Raw genomic sequence first — 16,759 nt, 5'->3', positions numbered from 1 at the left:
ATATTAAAAACCTAGAGTAGGGCTTCCCTGGTGGCGCAGTGGTTGAGAGTCCGCCTGCCGACGCAGGGGACGCGGGTTCGTGCCCCGGTCCGGGAGGATCCCACGTGCCGCGGAGCGGCTGGGCCTGTGAGCCATGGCCGCTGAGCCTGCGCGTCCGGAGCCTGTGCTCCGCAACGGGAGAGGCCACAACAGTGAGAGGCCCGCGTACCGCAAAAAAAAAAAAAAAAAAAAAAAAAAACCTAGAGTGATCTGAGATGTTGCAAGAAACAGAACAGAACTTCAAAAAAGACTCCAAATAGTATCTTAGAGATCCTGGGGAACAAATGCATTCGTAAAACAAGAATAGGATGACATGAAAAAGGAAAGAATAGAGGACAAGTAACTTTTAAAAGAACGCTGAAATTGAAAGCATTAATAGAAAAGTTGTAAGATGGAGCTGGGGAAAAAGGCAGATAGAAAATACGGGAAGCAATAAAAGACTTAGAACATCAATCCAAAAAATTTCAACATCTAACCAATAAGAGTCCCAGAAAGAGAGTGTAAAGAATCTGAGGGGTGAATGTTGTTAAAGAGAGATTATCAGAAATTACCAGAATCAAAAGTCTTCAAATGGGGCTTCAAATGGGGCTTTCCCATACCTCAAAAAAAAAAAAAAAAGTCTTCAAATGGAGAGTTCTCAGCACAATAAATGAAAAAGAGACCCACATCTCAATATATCACTTCAGAACACACAAAGAGACAAGAATCAGATTGGCATCTGATTTTCCATAAACAACACTAGATGCTAGAAAATAATGAAGCAACATCTTCAAAGTTCCTAGGGAAAAAATTCTGTTTCACCTAAAATTCTGCAGCCCACCAAACCACCAGTCAAGCATGAGGTAGAATACAATCATTTTCAGATATGACATTTACAGAGTTTACTTCGTGCTCTCTCCTTCCCCTTCTGGGAAGTTACTCAAGAATGTGAATCAGAGAATGGAGAGAAAGTGACAAACCGAGGGGCACTCGTCCCCTTGCCCCCTCCCCTTCCAGGAAGCAGCCCTGGAGCTTAATGAGGGGAAACCCTGGGTGACAGCAGTCTGGATACTACCTAGTGAAAGGACACAGAAGGAGAATGCTGTGCCTTAGGTGTCTTTACAGAGGGTGAATAGGAGGGGCCATGTCAAAGGTTGGGTTTTCCAGAAACAGGAGCTGGGATGGAGTTTGTGTTGGAGATCCGCACAGAGGAAAGGGGAGGAAGCAGGGTTGGGGAGCTGTGACTCAGGCCAGGAGCCTGCAGGGCGGAGTGGGCCACCATGGCCCATCAGAGGAGCCCCCAAAATCCCCTCCCCCAGCCCATCACTAGATGTGGACCACCCAGGGAGGGGCGTGCCTGTGGTCAGGGAGGCTCTCTGCAGCAGAGGCCGGCCCTGAAGGGGCATCTGGTGCACACGTCTCTTGGTCGGCCCACAACACAGCCCATGGCAAACCCCTGGAAAGCACAGAGATGAGCTGCAGGGGTTCTATCAGCCCCCTGCAAAATCTACAGGCAGGACGCTAAGTTATGGTTCTGAAGAGTTTTCTATGGGGGGAGCACAGAGTAAGTTAGTCTAAGTATGCAATTTCCTGAAAGCGGGTTAATGAAAGTTAAAGGATATAAAAATTAAATTAACTTTTAAGATCTTCATCTCCAATATCCATTGCCTAGGCTAAGTTTTTTTTTTAATAACTTTGCTTTTCTAAGAGCAGTTTAGGCCGACAATAAAACTGAGACGAAGAGATTTCCCATACGGCCACCCGGCCACCCGCTGCCCACAGGCAGGCACAGCCTCCCCTTTGTTGACAGCACTCAACAGAGTGGTTCACTTGTTTTGCCAAAGGTGAACCTCCATTGACACATCAGAATCACCTAAGTCCATGTTTATCCTAGGGCTCACTCTGGGTGTTGTACACTCAGTGGACTCGGACAAATGTGCAATGACATATATCCATTTATCATATCATAAAGAGTGTTTTCACTGCCCTAAAAATCCTCTGTGCTCTACCTATTCAGCTTTTCCCAACCCCTCCCCTCCAAAACCACTGATCTCTTTACCATCTCCATAGTTGTGCCCTTTCCAGATTGTCATAGAGTCAGAATCATGCAGTGTGTCGCCTTTCCAGACTGGCTTTCACTTCGTGATGTGCCTTATGGTTCCTCCATGCCTTGTCTTGGCTTCACAGCTCATCTCTTTTTAGCAGCAAATGATATTTCACTCTCTGGATACACCACAGGTTATTTATCCTCTCACCTACTGACGGACGTATGAGTTGCCTCCAATTTTTGGCAATTATGAATAAAGCTGCTCTGAGTATTTGTGTGCAGGTTTTGTGTGGAGATATGTTTTCAACTCTTCTGGGTAAGTACCAAGGAGCATGCTTGCTGGATTATATGGTAAGAGTATGTTTCATTTTGAAAGGCACCGCCCAACTGCCTTGCAAAGTGGCTGCACCACGTGCGTCCCCACCAGCGGTGAGCGTTCCGGCTGCCCCACATCCTCGCCAGCATTTGGTGTTGTCGGTGCTCTGGATTCTGGCCATTCTCAGAGGTGTGTAGTGGTGTCTCATTGCTGTTTTAATGTGCATTTCCCTGATGACATAGGATGTGGAGCATCCTTTCATACATGCTTACTTGCCATCTGTATATCTTCTTTGCTGAGGTATCTCTTAAGGTCTTTGGCCAATTTTTTTAGTTGGGTTGTTTTCTTGAGTTTTGAGAGTTCTTTGAGTTGAGTTGAATTTTGAGAGTTCTTTGTCTGTTTTGGGTAATAACCCTTTATCAAATGTGTCTTTTGCAAATATTTTCTTCCACTATGTGGCTTATCTTTTAATTCCCTTGATATTGCCTTTTGCGGAGCAGAAGTTTTTAATTTTAATGAAATCCAGCTTAACAATTCTTTCTTTCATGGATCGTGTCTTTGGTGTTGTATCTAAAAAGGCATCACCGTACCCAAGATCATCTAGGTTTTCTCCTATGTTACCTGCTGGGGGTTTGCATTTTACACTTAGGTCTGTGATCCATGTTGAGTTAACTAGGTTGGGCTTTTGACAGTGTTTATGTGATAGATTGCTCAAAACTCTCTGCACTCCTAGGTCTGTTGCAGCATCACTTACAGTAGCCAAGATATGCAGACAGGCTATGTGTCCATCGAAAGATGAATGGATAAAGCAAATGTGATGTATACGTACAATCAAATGTTATTCAGCCTTAAAAAAGAATATACGTTATATTCTGTTCTGTGCTACAACACGGATGAACCAGGAGGGCATCACGCTCAGTGAAGTAAGCCCGTCCCAGAAGGACAAATCCTGCATGATTCCACTTACCTGAGGAATCTAAAGTAATCAGACTCACAGAAGCAGAGGGTAGCATGGTTGTTGCCAGGGGCTGGGGGAGGGGAGACATGTGGAGTTGGTAATAGGCATAAAGTTTCCGTTGTGCAGGATAAACAGTTTCCGGAGATCTGTTGTACAACTTAGTGCCTCCAGTTAACAATTCTGGTTTTTTTTTTTTCTTGAAAATTAGTTTTAAGAGTGTAGATCTCATGTTAAGTGTTCTTATGACAAAGACGGTAGGGGCATGAGGAAGTTAGCAGGTGATGGATAAGTTTATTGACTGTGGTGATGGTATCACAGGTGAAAGCACATGTCCATACTAAACAAAGTGTGTACATCAAATATGTGCATTTTTTATGTATAACAGTTGTATCTCAATAAAGCCATAAGTAAAATTGATCAGGTTACTGTAATACACTTATGCTAGGTTATTTTTTGAAAAGAGATTCCTGTGCTTTAGATATCAGATACCAAGTGTTGGTATTTGCACAGCAAGGCTGAGGTTGTATTCTAAACGTCTAAAACCCTGACTTATTTCGCTGTCCTCATGAAGGACAGCTGTATCTTCCACGGAATAGGATTATGGAGGCACCAAAGGCAAACTACTTTTCAATAGTTTTGACAAGTACTCAGTTACAGCACCATCATTCTGTTCCTCTGCGTAGAATAAGAGCAATAGGGACAAGGCCAGGGTTAAACCCTATTTCTTGTCCCATTTAGGGCTCTGTTAAAGGATATTTTAAGGACATCCTCCACTATCATAAAAGAACTAGGCATCAGGTACCGGAAGCACAGAGGGCCCCAAACGAGATGAACCCAAACAGACCTACATCAAGACATATGACAATTAAAATGGCAAAAGTTAAAGAGGAGTCTAAAGGCCGCAAGAGAAAAACAAAGAGTTAATTTCAAGGGAACCACATAAGGGTATCTATCAGCTGATTTCTCTACAGAAACATTGCAGGCCAGGAGGGAGTGGCAAGCTATATTCAAAGTCCTGAAGGAGGAAAACCTGCAACAGAGGGTACTCTGCCCAGCAAGATTATCATTTAGAATAGAAGCAGAGAGAAAGAATTTCTCAGACAAGCAAAAACTAAAAGAATACACTACTACTAACCCTAACCTAAAAGAAATATTGAAATGTCTTCTCTAAATAGAAAAGAAGCAAGGATCTGTAAGAAAGGGAAAATCACAATAGGAAAAGCAAATATATTAAAGAAGTGTAGATCACCTAAATAAGCCAGTACATAGATTTAAAAAAAACAGTCAAAAAAGTTTGTGAAAGTGATTACAACCACAATGAACAGCAAAAGGATAAACATGAAGATGTAAAATAGGACATCAAAATCATAAAAGGTGGGCGAGGGGAGTAAGAAAATGTAGATTTTTTTTAGAATGTGTTTGAGCTGGGGGAGGAGGGATAAATTAGGAGCTTGGGATTAACAGGTACACACTACTATGTGTGAAATAGAGAAACAACAAGGCCCTACTGTATAGCACAGGGAACTATATTGAAAACCTTGTAATAGACTATAATGGAAGAGAATCTGAAAAAGAATATCTATGTATGTATGACGGAGTCACTTTGCTGTGCACCGGAAACTAACACAACATTGTCAATCAACTATACTTCAATAAAAAGTAAAATAAAAATAAAAGAACTAAGCGAGGCTTCTGGAAATGTATACCAGCGGATTCACCAAATAATAAAATAAGTTCATCAGTTAAATAAGGTTGCTTAGTATTATCGAATCAGATGCCAGAGTTAGGCTGACAAGAACACCTGTTTTGGTGTTGGCGTGATGATACCTTACTGTTTCTCTTGACAGTACCTGATGGGTAGGTTTAGCTGTGTCCTGAGGGCCCTGGGAACACAGCAGTAGTTCTGCATCATCGACACGAAGGAGGACTTCCTGTTGATTTAATTTTAGAGGCCACGTGACCAGATCAGCTAAGAACTATTCTGAAATCTTTAGATGTAAGGGCTGTGTAAAACAGAGCCATCTTAACATAATGAAACATGGAATTTGATGTCAGGAGGCCATTCCTCCCCACTCTGATTTCCTCAGTGACATTATGATAAAGGCAAAAGGTGCATTAAAAGCTTTGGATCTATATTGAGGTCGTAAAATCTCGCCCATAGACAGTTCCTGTCTGGGGATTCATATGCCAGAAATAGATCAATAAATGCTGTGAAAAGTTCTACACTATTTTCAACCAACTGCTCTATAAAGTATAAGTGAATGCTCACTAGCTGGGAGTGTTAAATTACAGTAGCTGGGAGTATTAAATTACAATACACTCAAATAATTTGTTTTCTATTTATTTTCTTGGGGAAATTAACTGAGAAATGAAATGTTAGACTTGCCTCGTTTTCCGGGTAAAATCCTGAAAGTAAGCCCTGACCGACACCAACCCCAGATAGGTGCCCTTTCCCACCCCACAGTAGATGCTGGATGGAGACTCTTACTCTTGGGCTCTCAGGGTGAGAACCTGATATTGTAAAACTCTAATGGTGGGACTTCCCTGGTGGCGCAGTGGTTAAGAATCTGCCTGCCAGTGCAGGGGACATGAGTTCGAGCCCTGGTCGGGGAAGATCCCACATGCCGCAGAGCAACTAAGCCCAAGTGCCACAACTACTGAGCCTGAGCTCTAGAGCCCATGAGCCACAACTACTGAAGGCCACGTACTTAGAGCCCGTGCCACACAACAAGAGAAGCCACCGCAATGAGAAGCCCACACACCTCAACAAAGAGTAGCCCCTGCTCGCCGCAACTAGAGGAAGCCTGCACGAAGCAACGAAGACCCAACGCAGCCAAAAATAAATAAATAAATTTATTAAAGAAACAAAAACTCTAGTGGTGGCACAAAGTTTGCAATCAGAGAAATGCCTTTCTCCTGGCAAAAGCCAGCTATTCCCAACTGACCAGAAATAAGACAAAAGAAGCGAATGCATCTTGGTATAGATGTCCACTCTTTGAAAACCTGTATAAGCTGCTCTGAATGACAGAACATGGGCAGGTTTCTGTGGTCTTCAGGAAGGTGGCAGGTGGCTGGATCAAACTCAGGCCTAATAAGCGTCGCCAAGGTGAGGGGACCTTCGCTCCATCTCTCCAACAGGAAGGATCACTTTCCAGGCAACTGAAAGATTCATCACACATTTCACAAAGGAGACAAGAGGTTCGGTAATGTGAGACCTTGATTTACAATGGCCTTTTGATTTACTGCTGTGTCTTTTTCAACCGTGCTATTTAAAACACGCCTCATTTAAAAGCTCATGTTTAGGCAGTGTTTGGGGCTAAAGATCCACTCTATGCTAATAGGAAAATTAGTCTGTCTACACATCGTCCCAGATCTCCCAAGCCACGGGTCCAACCTCCAATAAAATTGCTTGCCAGGTGATAGATACTGGTTTTCTTCCGGGTAGTTACTATTTCTTTGTCTTTTTTTTTTTTTTTCAAATGCAGTTTAAATGTTACGGAAGCAACATAAGAAAGATGCTTCGTAGCAGCAGTCTTGCTGGGTGAACACAAATGATAAGTATTTTTAGAGGGGCCCATTTCTCAACAGTACGACACCATTCGTGCAGCTCTTTATCCTTCAGGGAGCACTTGGAAACGCCTCGCTGGAGTCATGGGTAGCCTGCCAGGGCCATGCAGCCAGCGCTCTCCGCACTGACTCGCTCAAGCTCTGCCACCCCCGCACCAGCAAGGTGACGGGCGACTGCAGTTCTGTGTCTGCTGCACACCGTTCCTGCTGCCTCCTGGGATCTCGGGGACACGAAGTGAATTGATGCGTTTCTGGAAGCTTAGACTAGCCTGGCTCATAGCAAACACGCCCTGAACGTGAGCCGTGCTTATTGTGATTGACGCGGGAAGAATTCAAGTTCATTACGTGCTAAATATCACCAGCACAAGAGTTTACTGCAAGACCACTGGAGGATTTTTTAAAGGACCTCTTAAAATTCCCCTGAAGAACTAAAAAAGTTGCAGTGTGGGTAACTGAAATAATCAAAATGAGCCCCCAGTTTCCCACGTGAACCTCGAGATCCAAGCAACTCGGCCAGGGATTCCCAGCTCTGATGCCGTGAACAGTAAAAACCTCTCCACTTCCATCAACCAAGAAACAGGCGTTTTCTGAAGGCCTTTATGCCAGGCCCTGAGAAAACAGAAAAGTGTGACCCAGGTCCCCGGCCTTGGGGAAGACAAGCAAGGGCTGGGGAACTCTGAGTGAGGGGGACATCTGGGGAAAGGGAAGGAGAGACTCAAGGTCAATTTCAAAACAGAGGGCATATTTGGTTGGGGCTAAATGGGTGAGGCAGTGTCGCCACGAGCATGGGGGAAGGCGGCCCCACTAGGCAGAGGGAAGGACGAACAGGAAGCTGGGGTGTAGCTCTGGTGGCTCCGGGGACAGAGGGAGAAGGAGCCACCTGAAATGTACGGCGGTGCTGTCTGCCCACCACCCCTGCCCCTGCCTCCGGGGAGTAATCCATCCTCCGCTCTGGAGCGCGTCTCCTGGGGTCCTCATGCAGTCGTCATCCTCACGGTGGTCCATCCTCCTGGGCACACGAGGGCTTCGGGAAACAGAAGGAATGGAATAGGATCCCCACCCTCCTTTTCCCAAAGTGTGTATGTGTGTGTGTGTGTGTGTGTGTGTGTGTGTGTGTGTGTGTAAGAAAGAATTTGGGGCCGAGGGAGGAGGAAACCAAGTTCGGGTTTAGAAAAATTAGGAAGATATACCCTCCCTTGTTTACTTCTGGATCGTTGTTTGATTATTAGCAGCAGGTTTTGTTTCTTTTGAGTACTCTGTTAAGTTGGAATCTTCCAGAAGCAGACCCTGAGACGAGGATTTTAATGCATGAGCTCTGGTTGAGGACCAACGCCCGAAGTGCGCTGGGGATGTGGGGAGCTGGCCCAGGACGTGAGCGCCCGGAGGAGGCTGTGCGCAGCTGCGCTCTTCGAGTCCGCAGGGCCGCGGAAGAAGCCGTGGTGGCCGGAGGGCTATGCCCGGGGGCTACCCACCCTCCAGCCCTCAGCCCACCTCCACGCCCCTGGCAGGACCGGAGTGAAAGCCCCTTGCTCCAGGACGCCCCAGGTACCTGCTGTGTGGAGGACACGGGGAGGAACTGACAAAAGTGTTTTCTACAACCTTCTTTATCAAACTTTTTGATATTATCTAGAAATGTGACTTTGAACTTCTCATAGTCAAAAGGAAACTTTTCATTTAGAAAAAATAAGACATGCCTGGTTGGGACTTCCCTGGCGGCCCGGTGGTGCAGACTTTGCCTTCCAATGCAGGGGGTGCGGGTTCGATCCCTGGTCGGATAGCTAAGATCCCACATGCCTGGCGGCCAAAAAACCAAAACATAATACAGAAGCAATATTGTAACAAATTCAATAAAAACTTTAAAACTTGTCCACATCAAAAAAAAATCTTAAGAAAAAATATATTCCTGGTTGTTATATTCCCAGGGTTTCCTAAAGAAGACAGTGTCTGCATTTAGTCTGTGATCTGAGCGATATGAAAGGGCTGGTGCCTGTAGCCAGTGGTGATACTAAGTAGCATTTATGCAATTTGCAAGAGCCGCATTCGAGGGTTTTTGTTTTTTCTTTTTTGTGTTTTTTTTTTCTTTTTTGTAAGTGTGGGAGGTTTTTTTGCATTCAAGTTTTACTAGTTTGCTCTAATATAAGCAAAATATAGTATAATCAAGATAAGTATGATAGCCATCTAGAAAGACAAAGAGATTTGTAAGCACACGTAAAAACAGCAGACATCCTTGGTCCCATCTCGTCAGTCACAGTTCACACAATGCATTAGCTGGATGGCCTCACGCGAGAATATTCGTGGGAAACAAACCTCATCTAAGGTTGCCCTGCATGGATACAGGACTGCCTGACCATAAAGCCTGCTGTAGAATCAACAACAACAGAGACAGTAATAAAAAGTAACGAGAAATCTTACATAACTAACGAAATAGGCTTAACTTTTGCAGAGAAGGTAAAGTGTCCCTATGTCGGAAATGTACCTACCTTCAATTCAAGAGCATTTAGGTAATGTGCACTCCATATAGGAGAAGCATCTCCAGATAATAGAAAAACCCAATGAAAATGGGGAGAAGTATATAGAAAGAACAGGAAGAGCTAATGAAAATTAACGACGCATCTGAACCACAGCCAGAGGTGGATGTAACTTTATGTTACTCAAATGCATAAGCACTGACCGATGCAGGCCACGCCAGGGAACAAAGGTTTTGTAAGGACTTTGGTAATCGGGAATGAAATTGATAACCACAGTGAAAGCCACGACATTAATAAAGAAGGGATCAATGACACAGACAAATATATTTACAGATCATTGCCTAACTTGAGGCCTGCAAAGACCCAGATGTATCACTGCCTTCAAATTTATTTATAGATCAGTGTCTAAATGTGATGAATAGTTGGCTTGTAAACTAAAAATACTGAAAATCTCAACATATAACTGTGACTTTTTTCCCTTTCCTTTACTGGGCAGAGATGTCAGTGCAGGTCTGTGACCCAGGGACAGCTCCTTAGTCATCTGCGAGTGGTGTCACATGGTGAGCCTACCCCGCAGCTAACGGAATAAACCACACACTCCTGTCCAGAGGACAAGCTCAGCTCAGAGGCCCAGTTTCACTGGAGCCCCTCCCACGGGGCATCCTTCTTCCCAGTCCAGTCTGACCCCCTTGCTCTTGCTTACCTGGCCCCTGCCCCTCTTGGCTGCGCTGCACCACTGATAATTAACATAGCAAAAGGAAAAGATGGAGGATGTGCCGGCTGTGAAAGTTCATTTTGGCCCCAGTAGGATCTGAAGGCGTTTACTCATTCATTCATTCATTCACTCATTTGTTCACTGCCTACTGCGTGAACTAGCCCCTGGGGGATAGAAACACGCTGCAGGAAGTTGAAGAAGAATCTGAGCTGCAAGACGCAGACACAGAGGAGACACAGAATTCCTCTAAGACGAGGGTTACGTAAGAGCAGTAGGCAGGGAAACTGCTCCAGCAAAGGTGCCCCGAGCAGCGGAAGAGGACGGGCGTTCCAGCCAAGGGCGTGTGGGACGCCAGGGAGGCCAGACCCAGCAGCCCTGGAGGAGGGGGCAGGGAGGGGACGAGGGGGCGGGGGCTGGGCCACAAGGGCTGAAGCCAGCGCCCAGGCTGCCAGTGGGTTGCAGAGGACAAAGGTAGGGCCCCGGCACTGGGGCAGTGGCCGTAAGGATGGAGAGGAAGGAGCCAGCAGGCCTGGGTCTGACTGAATGTTCTCCATCAGGGTCAGCGGGAGGGCTGCTGGGGAGGAAGTCTGGGTGGTGAGGATGCTGAAGAAGGGGGTCGCTGACCTCTCACCTATCAGATGGGCAGAGAGGAGCAGCTGGGACGGGTCACCGAAGGGGAGGTGTGGGGGACAGGCGCTCACACTCTCAATTTTAGCACGGGTTGGCACAGCTTTGGGGTTGGAAGTTTGGCATTATCTGTTAATTCAAAAAAATGTGTTTATACACTTTCCCTAAGCAATTTCTAGGATGATAACCTTGTGAAACCCTTGCACGGTCCTGCACACACACACACACACACACACACACACACAGAGGGATGTTTGCTGTGGCATTTTTTAATAGTGCAAAATACACATATATGTTTTTAAAAGGAAACAAATATTCACCATTAGCACACTGGTTACATAAATTATGCCCATAAAGCCGTTGAAAAGAGTGAGGGACCCAGAATCGGCGGTTCTCAGATGTTAACATGCTGGAGAGGCTGCCGGGATCCTGGAAGGCTGATAAATGCAGATTCTGGCCCAGTGGGTCTGGGGAGGGCCCGTGATGCTGCGTTTCCAGCAGGCCTCCAGGCAACGCTGCTGTCGGGACATAGATTTCTGACGTGGGGAAAAAAACCTGAGCTGTATCATCAAGAGCAAAAGGGAAACTGCAAGGCGATGCGTCCTATTTTGGTAAAGAGTAATCGTAATGCAAGTTAATGTATGCCTTGACTATCTGGAAGGAAATGTATTTCTGGGAGGAAGAGCTTGAGGTGGGCTTCCCCTTTCTACATTACACATTTAACTACGATATTTCTGGGTTTTATGATGAGCATGAATTATTTTTGTACCAGAAAAAACAATATCTTAAAATAAGCAATCAATAAATTGACACATTGAAGCAAAGTTTGTGAACCTGAGCGTTATGGACTGAATGTTTATTTCCCCCCAAATTCATATGTTTAATCCTAAGCCCCAAAGTGAAGGTGTTAGGAGGTGGGGGTCTTTGCAAGGTGATTAGGTCATGGGGGTGAAGCGCTGATGGTGGGATTAGGGCCTTTATAAATGGGATCCCAGGGAGCTCCCTGACCCCCGCCCTCAGGGGTGAACGCAGCGAGAAGACGGCCGTCGATGAACCAGGCAGCGGGTCGCCACAGACACTGGATCTGCTGGCACCCTGTTCTTGGACTTCCAGCCTCCAGAACCATGGAGAACGAATGTCTGAAGTTTCAGCCGCACAGTTCATGGTGTTCTGTTATAGGAGCCCAAACGGACTAAGACACAGAGCGAAAGGTTACACTTCAACTGTATATCATATTACTCTTAATAGATCATCCGTGCTATTATTTTAAAGAGCTGTCAGCAACCAGCAGTTTTTCCAGGCTGGGGAACAAGTGTCTAATGCAACGGCCTCTGTCTGCCCATCAGTTCTGATCCACCTCAGTCAGCCCTGCCAGCTGCGGGGCCGTTGCTTCAAAACGCAGCCCCGTTCCAGTTACCCCCCACCCCCCACCCACGTGTCCACCCAGAACACCACACTTGCTCCCGACTGGTCCCAGCATCAACACCAGGCCTGGCCTCGCCCACTTCTCCAACGCCTCTTACCCCCACACGCACGCGCACACATGCCAGCCTTCTGCCCTACTACCTGCCGTGGGCCCTCTGTTGCACATGCGTCACCCCTGTGTCATTCATGGACTGTTCCATGTTTGCAACCAGATGCTAAAGCGTCCGTTCCCCACCAGCCAGCCCCTTTCACCAGGACCAGGGAAAGGTACCAGCCGTCCAGCGCCCTCACGCCTGCCGACCCCTCCAGGCTCGGACAGACACAGCTTCTCCAAGCGCCAGCCAGCCAGAACCGCTGCAAAGGCTTCCTTCACGTTAGGATCTTGGGGTTGAAAGAGAACCCCGAGATTTGCCCACATCAATCCGCCACGAAGTCTTCGAATTTGTGGCTTCAGAGCAAAGAAATTTCTGAGCAAGCTTGGTCCCAGGTTGGAGCAGGTGCAGAGGATTCTGGAAGCTGGCTGCCTCCGCACAGCTGCTGGGGGCCAGACCCCTTCTTTCAGAGCACCCGGCAGGAATGAGTGAATGTAATTCATTTGGTTCCTGTTAAAACGGGGTAGCTGCTGTTAGTACCAGAGAAGATGCTGAGTGAGAGAGAGGCACGGGCTGCAGGGCTTTACCAGGAACGAGAGCCTGGGGAGACCTGGGGGGCATGTAGCCCACACTGCTCACTCCTTCCCTCTCCCTCCCGGAAGGGATCAGCCACATCCTCGGCCAGGGCCCGGGAGGAGGTGCTCAGGAAGGCAGGGGGCCGTGCCCCGGGACCCCCCCCTCCTGCTTCTCGCCCCAGGCCTGGGGGCTCCAGCTGGGAGACCCTTCCTCCCTGTCAGTTCACTCCAGGAACTGAGGACACAGTGGTCTGGGGAGCTCTCCATGCAGAGCGAATCAGACACGGCTCACGACTCAGCCTGCGAAAGAGCGGTTAATACTCCAAACGAGCCCTCACAGGTAGTCACGTGAGGAGACCACAGCCCCACAGTGCAGGTGACAAAGAGGGACAGACCAGAAACCGAGAGCCCCGCAGAGCTGCTTAGGGAGAACAGGGAGGTGGTGTCAGTTGCATGTGGAACAAAAGAAAGAAGTTAATTTTTAAATCTCACTAATTTTATTTTACCTCTCCCAAAACCTCCCCTATTTATCTTTTTTTTGGGGGGGCCGCGTTGGGTCTTCGTTGCTGCACACGGGCAACCAGCAGAGGGATCTTCCCGGACCAGGGCTTGAACCCGTGTCCCCTAGCATTGACAGGAGGATTCCTCACCACGCCGCCACCACGGAAGTCCCTTCCCAGTTCCTCTTAAGAGGCTTGTAGGTATTAAACGAAGGGAAAACAAAGTCATCCTAGGAGGAACTTGCCTGTACCTTTGAGATGCAAATGTCCTATCTGGTCTTCTCAGGAACCCTTATCTCTGCCCTCTTTTTATTTTTTTATCTTTTTAAACTGTCTTCCTTTATTTGTTTATATTTGCAATATGACACAGAACCTCAACAAGAACACACGCACGCTCACAGCTTGGGGAGAGGGAGCTGGGACAAGGTCGCTTGGCAGCTGGGCTGGAAGGACTCCAGCCAGACCCCCGCCCCAGAGTCCGAGGGAGATGGGGGGGAGGGGTCTCGGTGAGTGCGTCGGGGCCCCGAGGGAATGTTACCGGGGAGGCCCCTTGGGACCAGGACCCCCAGCTCCCTCCCACAGAGCTGGCTGGGCCAGGTGCCCAAGGTGGACCTTTGAGCTGAAAGGCCGAGTGTGGGTGTGGGCATCTGCACCGGAGGGTGGGTGGGCATGGTGGGAGGGGCGGGTGGGTGGCAGCCTCAGGACCCTCACCACAGCAGCCCCCATGGGACAGGGTGAAGGTCCAAGCCGCCGACGCCCAGCCCTGCTTCCTTCTGGCTCCCCGCCTGCCCACTCTCTCCCCCCTCGAGATATATACATATATAATGTAGGTCTCTCTCTCTCTCCTTTCTCTCTATTCGACTCTATCTTTATTCTAGGAGACAAAACTCCGGAATTTCTTTTCTCAGTGCAAATGGGGGGGGTCTGCCATCTTTTTAAATGCAAATTTTAATAAAGAGAGTAATTTAGAACTTGACTTGTCAAGGATAAATAGAAATCCTAAATGTCTTTTCTGTAAACACTAGTAAAAAAGGTTTAGCCATCTAGATAGGTGACCTTGATTTGTTCCATCTGCCAGAAGCCCGATTTGAATCCAACCCCTTGTAACTGATGGGTTTTATGTTGTACCTGGCTCAGGACTGAAATTGTGGAATGGGAAGTATGAGGCCTCTGTGTGTGTTTGTGTGTTCATACGTATCTATATGTGTGTTGTAGGTGTGTGGTATTGCCAAAAATGAATTCATAAAGGAGCGCTACTTAATTGGCTTTTTAAAAAAAATTAAGCACTTATATATACTCAGAAAATAATCTGGCCAGAATGAATTCCAGGTCCATGTCATCTGGAAAATATTCAGTACTAAACTGATATCTGATATTGGAGGAGGCTTAAGCTTGTTGGTTTCATTAACATAGACACGTCTTTAGAGTCATCACTGTTGAGTATAACATTTCTGTTGTACCTCGGTTTACTGGAGGTCAAATAAAACCTTTATCTGTTACAAATTTGTCAACCAGAAAAGTAACTCAGTGTGAAAAAAAAAAACGTTTAAGGAAAGTAAGATGTATGTTTTCAGTAAAAGAAGGTCGGAGGAATGAGCAAAAACTACTGGAAAGAGCTGTGCATGATCAGGATTTTTTAAGATTGGATTAAATTTAGTTGGGTGAGTGGATTTTGTTGGGAGTGGGCTGAGACAAGACTCGATTTGGTTTCTCCCTCCAAAGTTTTCTTGAAACGCTGCTTTTAATAACAGATAGTATGAGTTTCTTTGCCTTTAAGTGATCTGTATTTGCTTTTGAGATCTTTTGTAGCTTTGGTTAAGGAATAACTATTGTCTCACAGTGACCTATGATCTTATTTGACCAAGTGTTTTAAAACTTTCTGACAAACTTCCCACATACCAAATTTTAGTTAAGTCATTTTTGAATTCCAGCTAACTTTGAGGTACTTGAGAGGGCCCCTGAGGTATCTTAAAGAGAAATGTTGAACTAAGATTATTTGGTATGTTAAGTTAAATGCCATCATTCGTAACTCTGCCTATTGTAACCATGCTTCTTTATCGATTACACTGGTAATCAGATGTTTGGCGTTTTTTAATTAATTAATTTTTGGCTGTGCTCCGTCTTGGTTGCTGTGCACAGGCTTTCCCTAGTTGCAGCCAGCGGGGGCTACTGCTTGTTGTGGTGCGCAGGCCTCTCACTGCGGTGGCTTCTCTTGCTGTGGAGCACCGGCTCTAGGTGCGAGTGGTTCAGTAGTTGTGGCCCGCGGGCTTCAGTAGTTGTGGCTTGTGGGCTCTAGAGCGCAGCCTCACTAGTTGTGGCGCACGGGCTTAGTTGCTCCGGGGCATGTGGGATCTTCCCTGACCAGGGTTCAAACCCATGTCCCCTGCATTGGCAAGCGGATTCTTGACCATTGTGCCACCAGGGAAGCCCTGTAATCAGATGTTTAACCATGCCCTTTAAGTCTTTTGTTATTTATAGATATTTTTGTACTCTGATGCTGTTACAAAAAGTGCTTCATCACCAAGGAGATTCATAGAAAGGCTATGGAAGCAGTTACAACAGTTTCACACCAAGATGATGGCTATGCAAGGAATACAACCCATACTGACTTAAAACAAGGAGCTGTCCTGCCCCTGGGGCCCCTAGATCAGGCACCCAGAGATTTTTACTCCCTGACAGGCAAGGTCAACAACGCCCCTACCCAGGCTTGAAGCAGTAACAGAAGACGGACCATTGCCCTTCTGCTTCCCATAAGAATAGGGGAGTAAAATCTCTGCGGGGGTGGGGGGGGTGGGGCGGGGATGAAGCAGGAGGGGAGGGGGCAGGGCACAAGAATGACATAGCCTGATTAGAACCAAATGGGTCCAAGATGGCGGACAAGTCGCCTTCCACTAGACCTTGAGCCTCAGTACACGCTTACTGTAACACAGGAGCAAGCTAAATGACACACCCACAGGCACCACGACAGTTCCAAAGCCAACCGTAAGCATCAAAAAGTGGGCGGCGGGGCTTCCCTGGTGGCGCAGTGGTTGAGAGTCCGCCTGCCGATGCAACGGACACGGGTTCGTGCCCTGGTCCGGGAAGATCCCACATGCCGCGGAGCGGCTGGGCCTGTGAGCCATGGCCGCTGAGCCTGCGCGTCTGGAGCCTGTACTCCGCAACGGGAGAGGCCACAACAGTGAGAGGCCCACATACTGCAAAAAAAAAGAAAAAAAAAAAAAAAGTGGGCGGCGGCCCAATTCCTGGAAATCCCCGCCTCTTCCTGAAATAGCTGGAATATTCCTCCCACTCATTCGCCTATGAAATTACGCACCCCCATAAAAACTGACAACACCATACCCTGGGGCCTTTCTCACCTTCTGAGGAGTGTGTTTCTCTATAAATAAATCTACTTCTTACCTAAAAATAAAAAATCTGATTAATTTTATGACAGCCCTGTGGGATGGGCACT

General features: G+C 46.9%; 1 long non-coding RNA gene across 2 annotated transcripts in view; it reads left to right on the top strand.

Annotated features, from left to right (window-relative positions):
* The window catches only part of LOC111176251 (uncharacterized), a 31,266-nt gene extending 23,252 nt beyond the window's left edge, over positions 1-8,014 (top strand). Inside the window, exons 4-5 of one of the 2 annotated variants that reach the window (XR_002644952.3) lie at positions 2,442-2,570; positions 6,825-8,014. This is a non-coding gene — a long non-coding RNA (uncharacterized LOC111176251). The other variant, XR_016394220.1, reaches the window with a different exon arrangement.
* The last annotated feature ends 8,745 nt before the right edge of the window (positions 8,015-16,759 follow it).

The sequence above is a fragment of the Delphinapterus leucas genome, chromosome 9 (genome assembly GCF_059928025.1).
Source record: "Delphinapterus leucas isolate spDelLeu-1000000601 "Yukka" chromosome 9, BTC_Dleu_Yukka2, whole genome shotgun sequence".
NCBI lineage: Eukaryota > Metazoa > Chordata > Mammalia > Artiodactyla > Monodontidae > Delphinapterus > Delphinapterus leucas.
The sequence above is the reverse complement of the archived record's forward strand: the minus strand, read 5'-3'. Positions and strand labels throughout refer to the sequence as shown.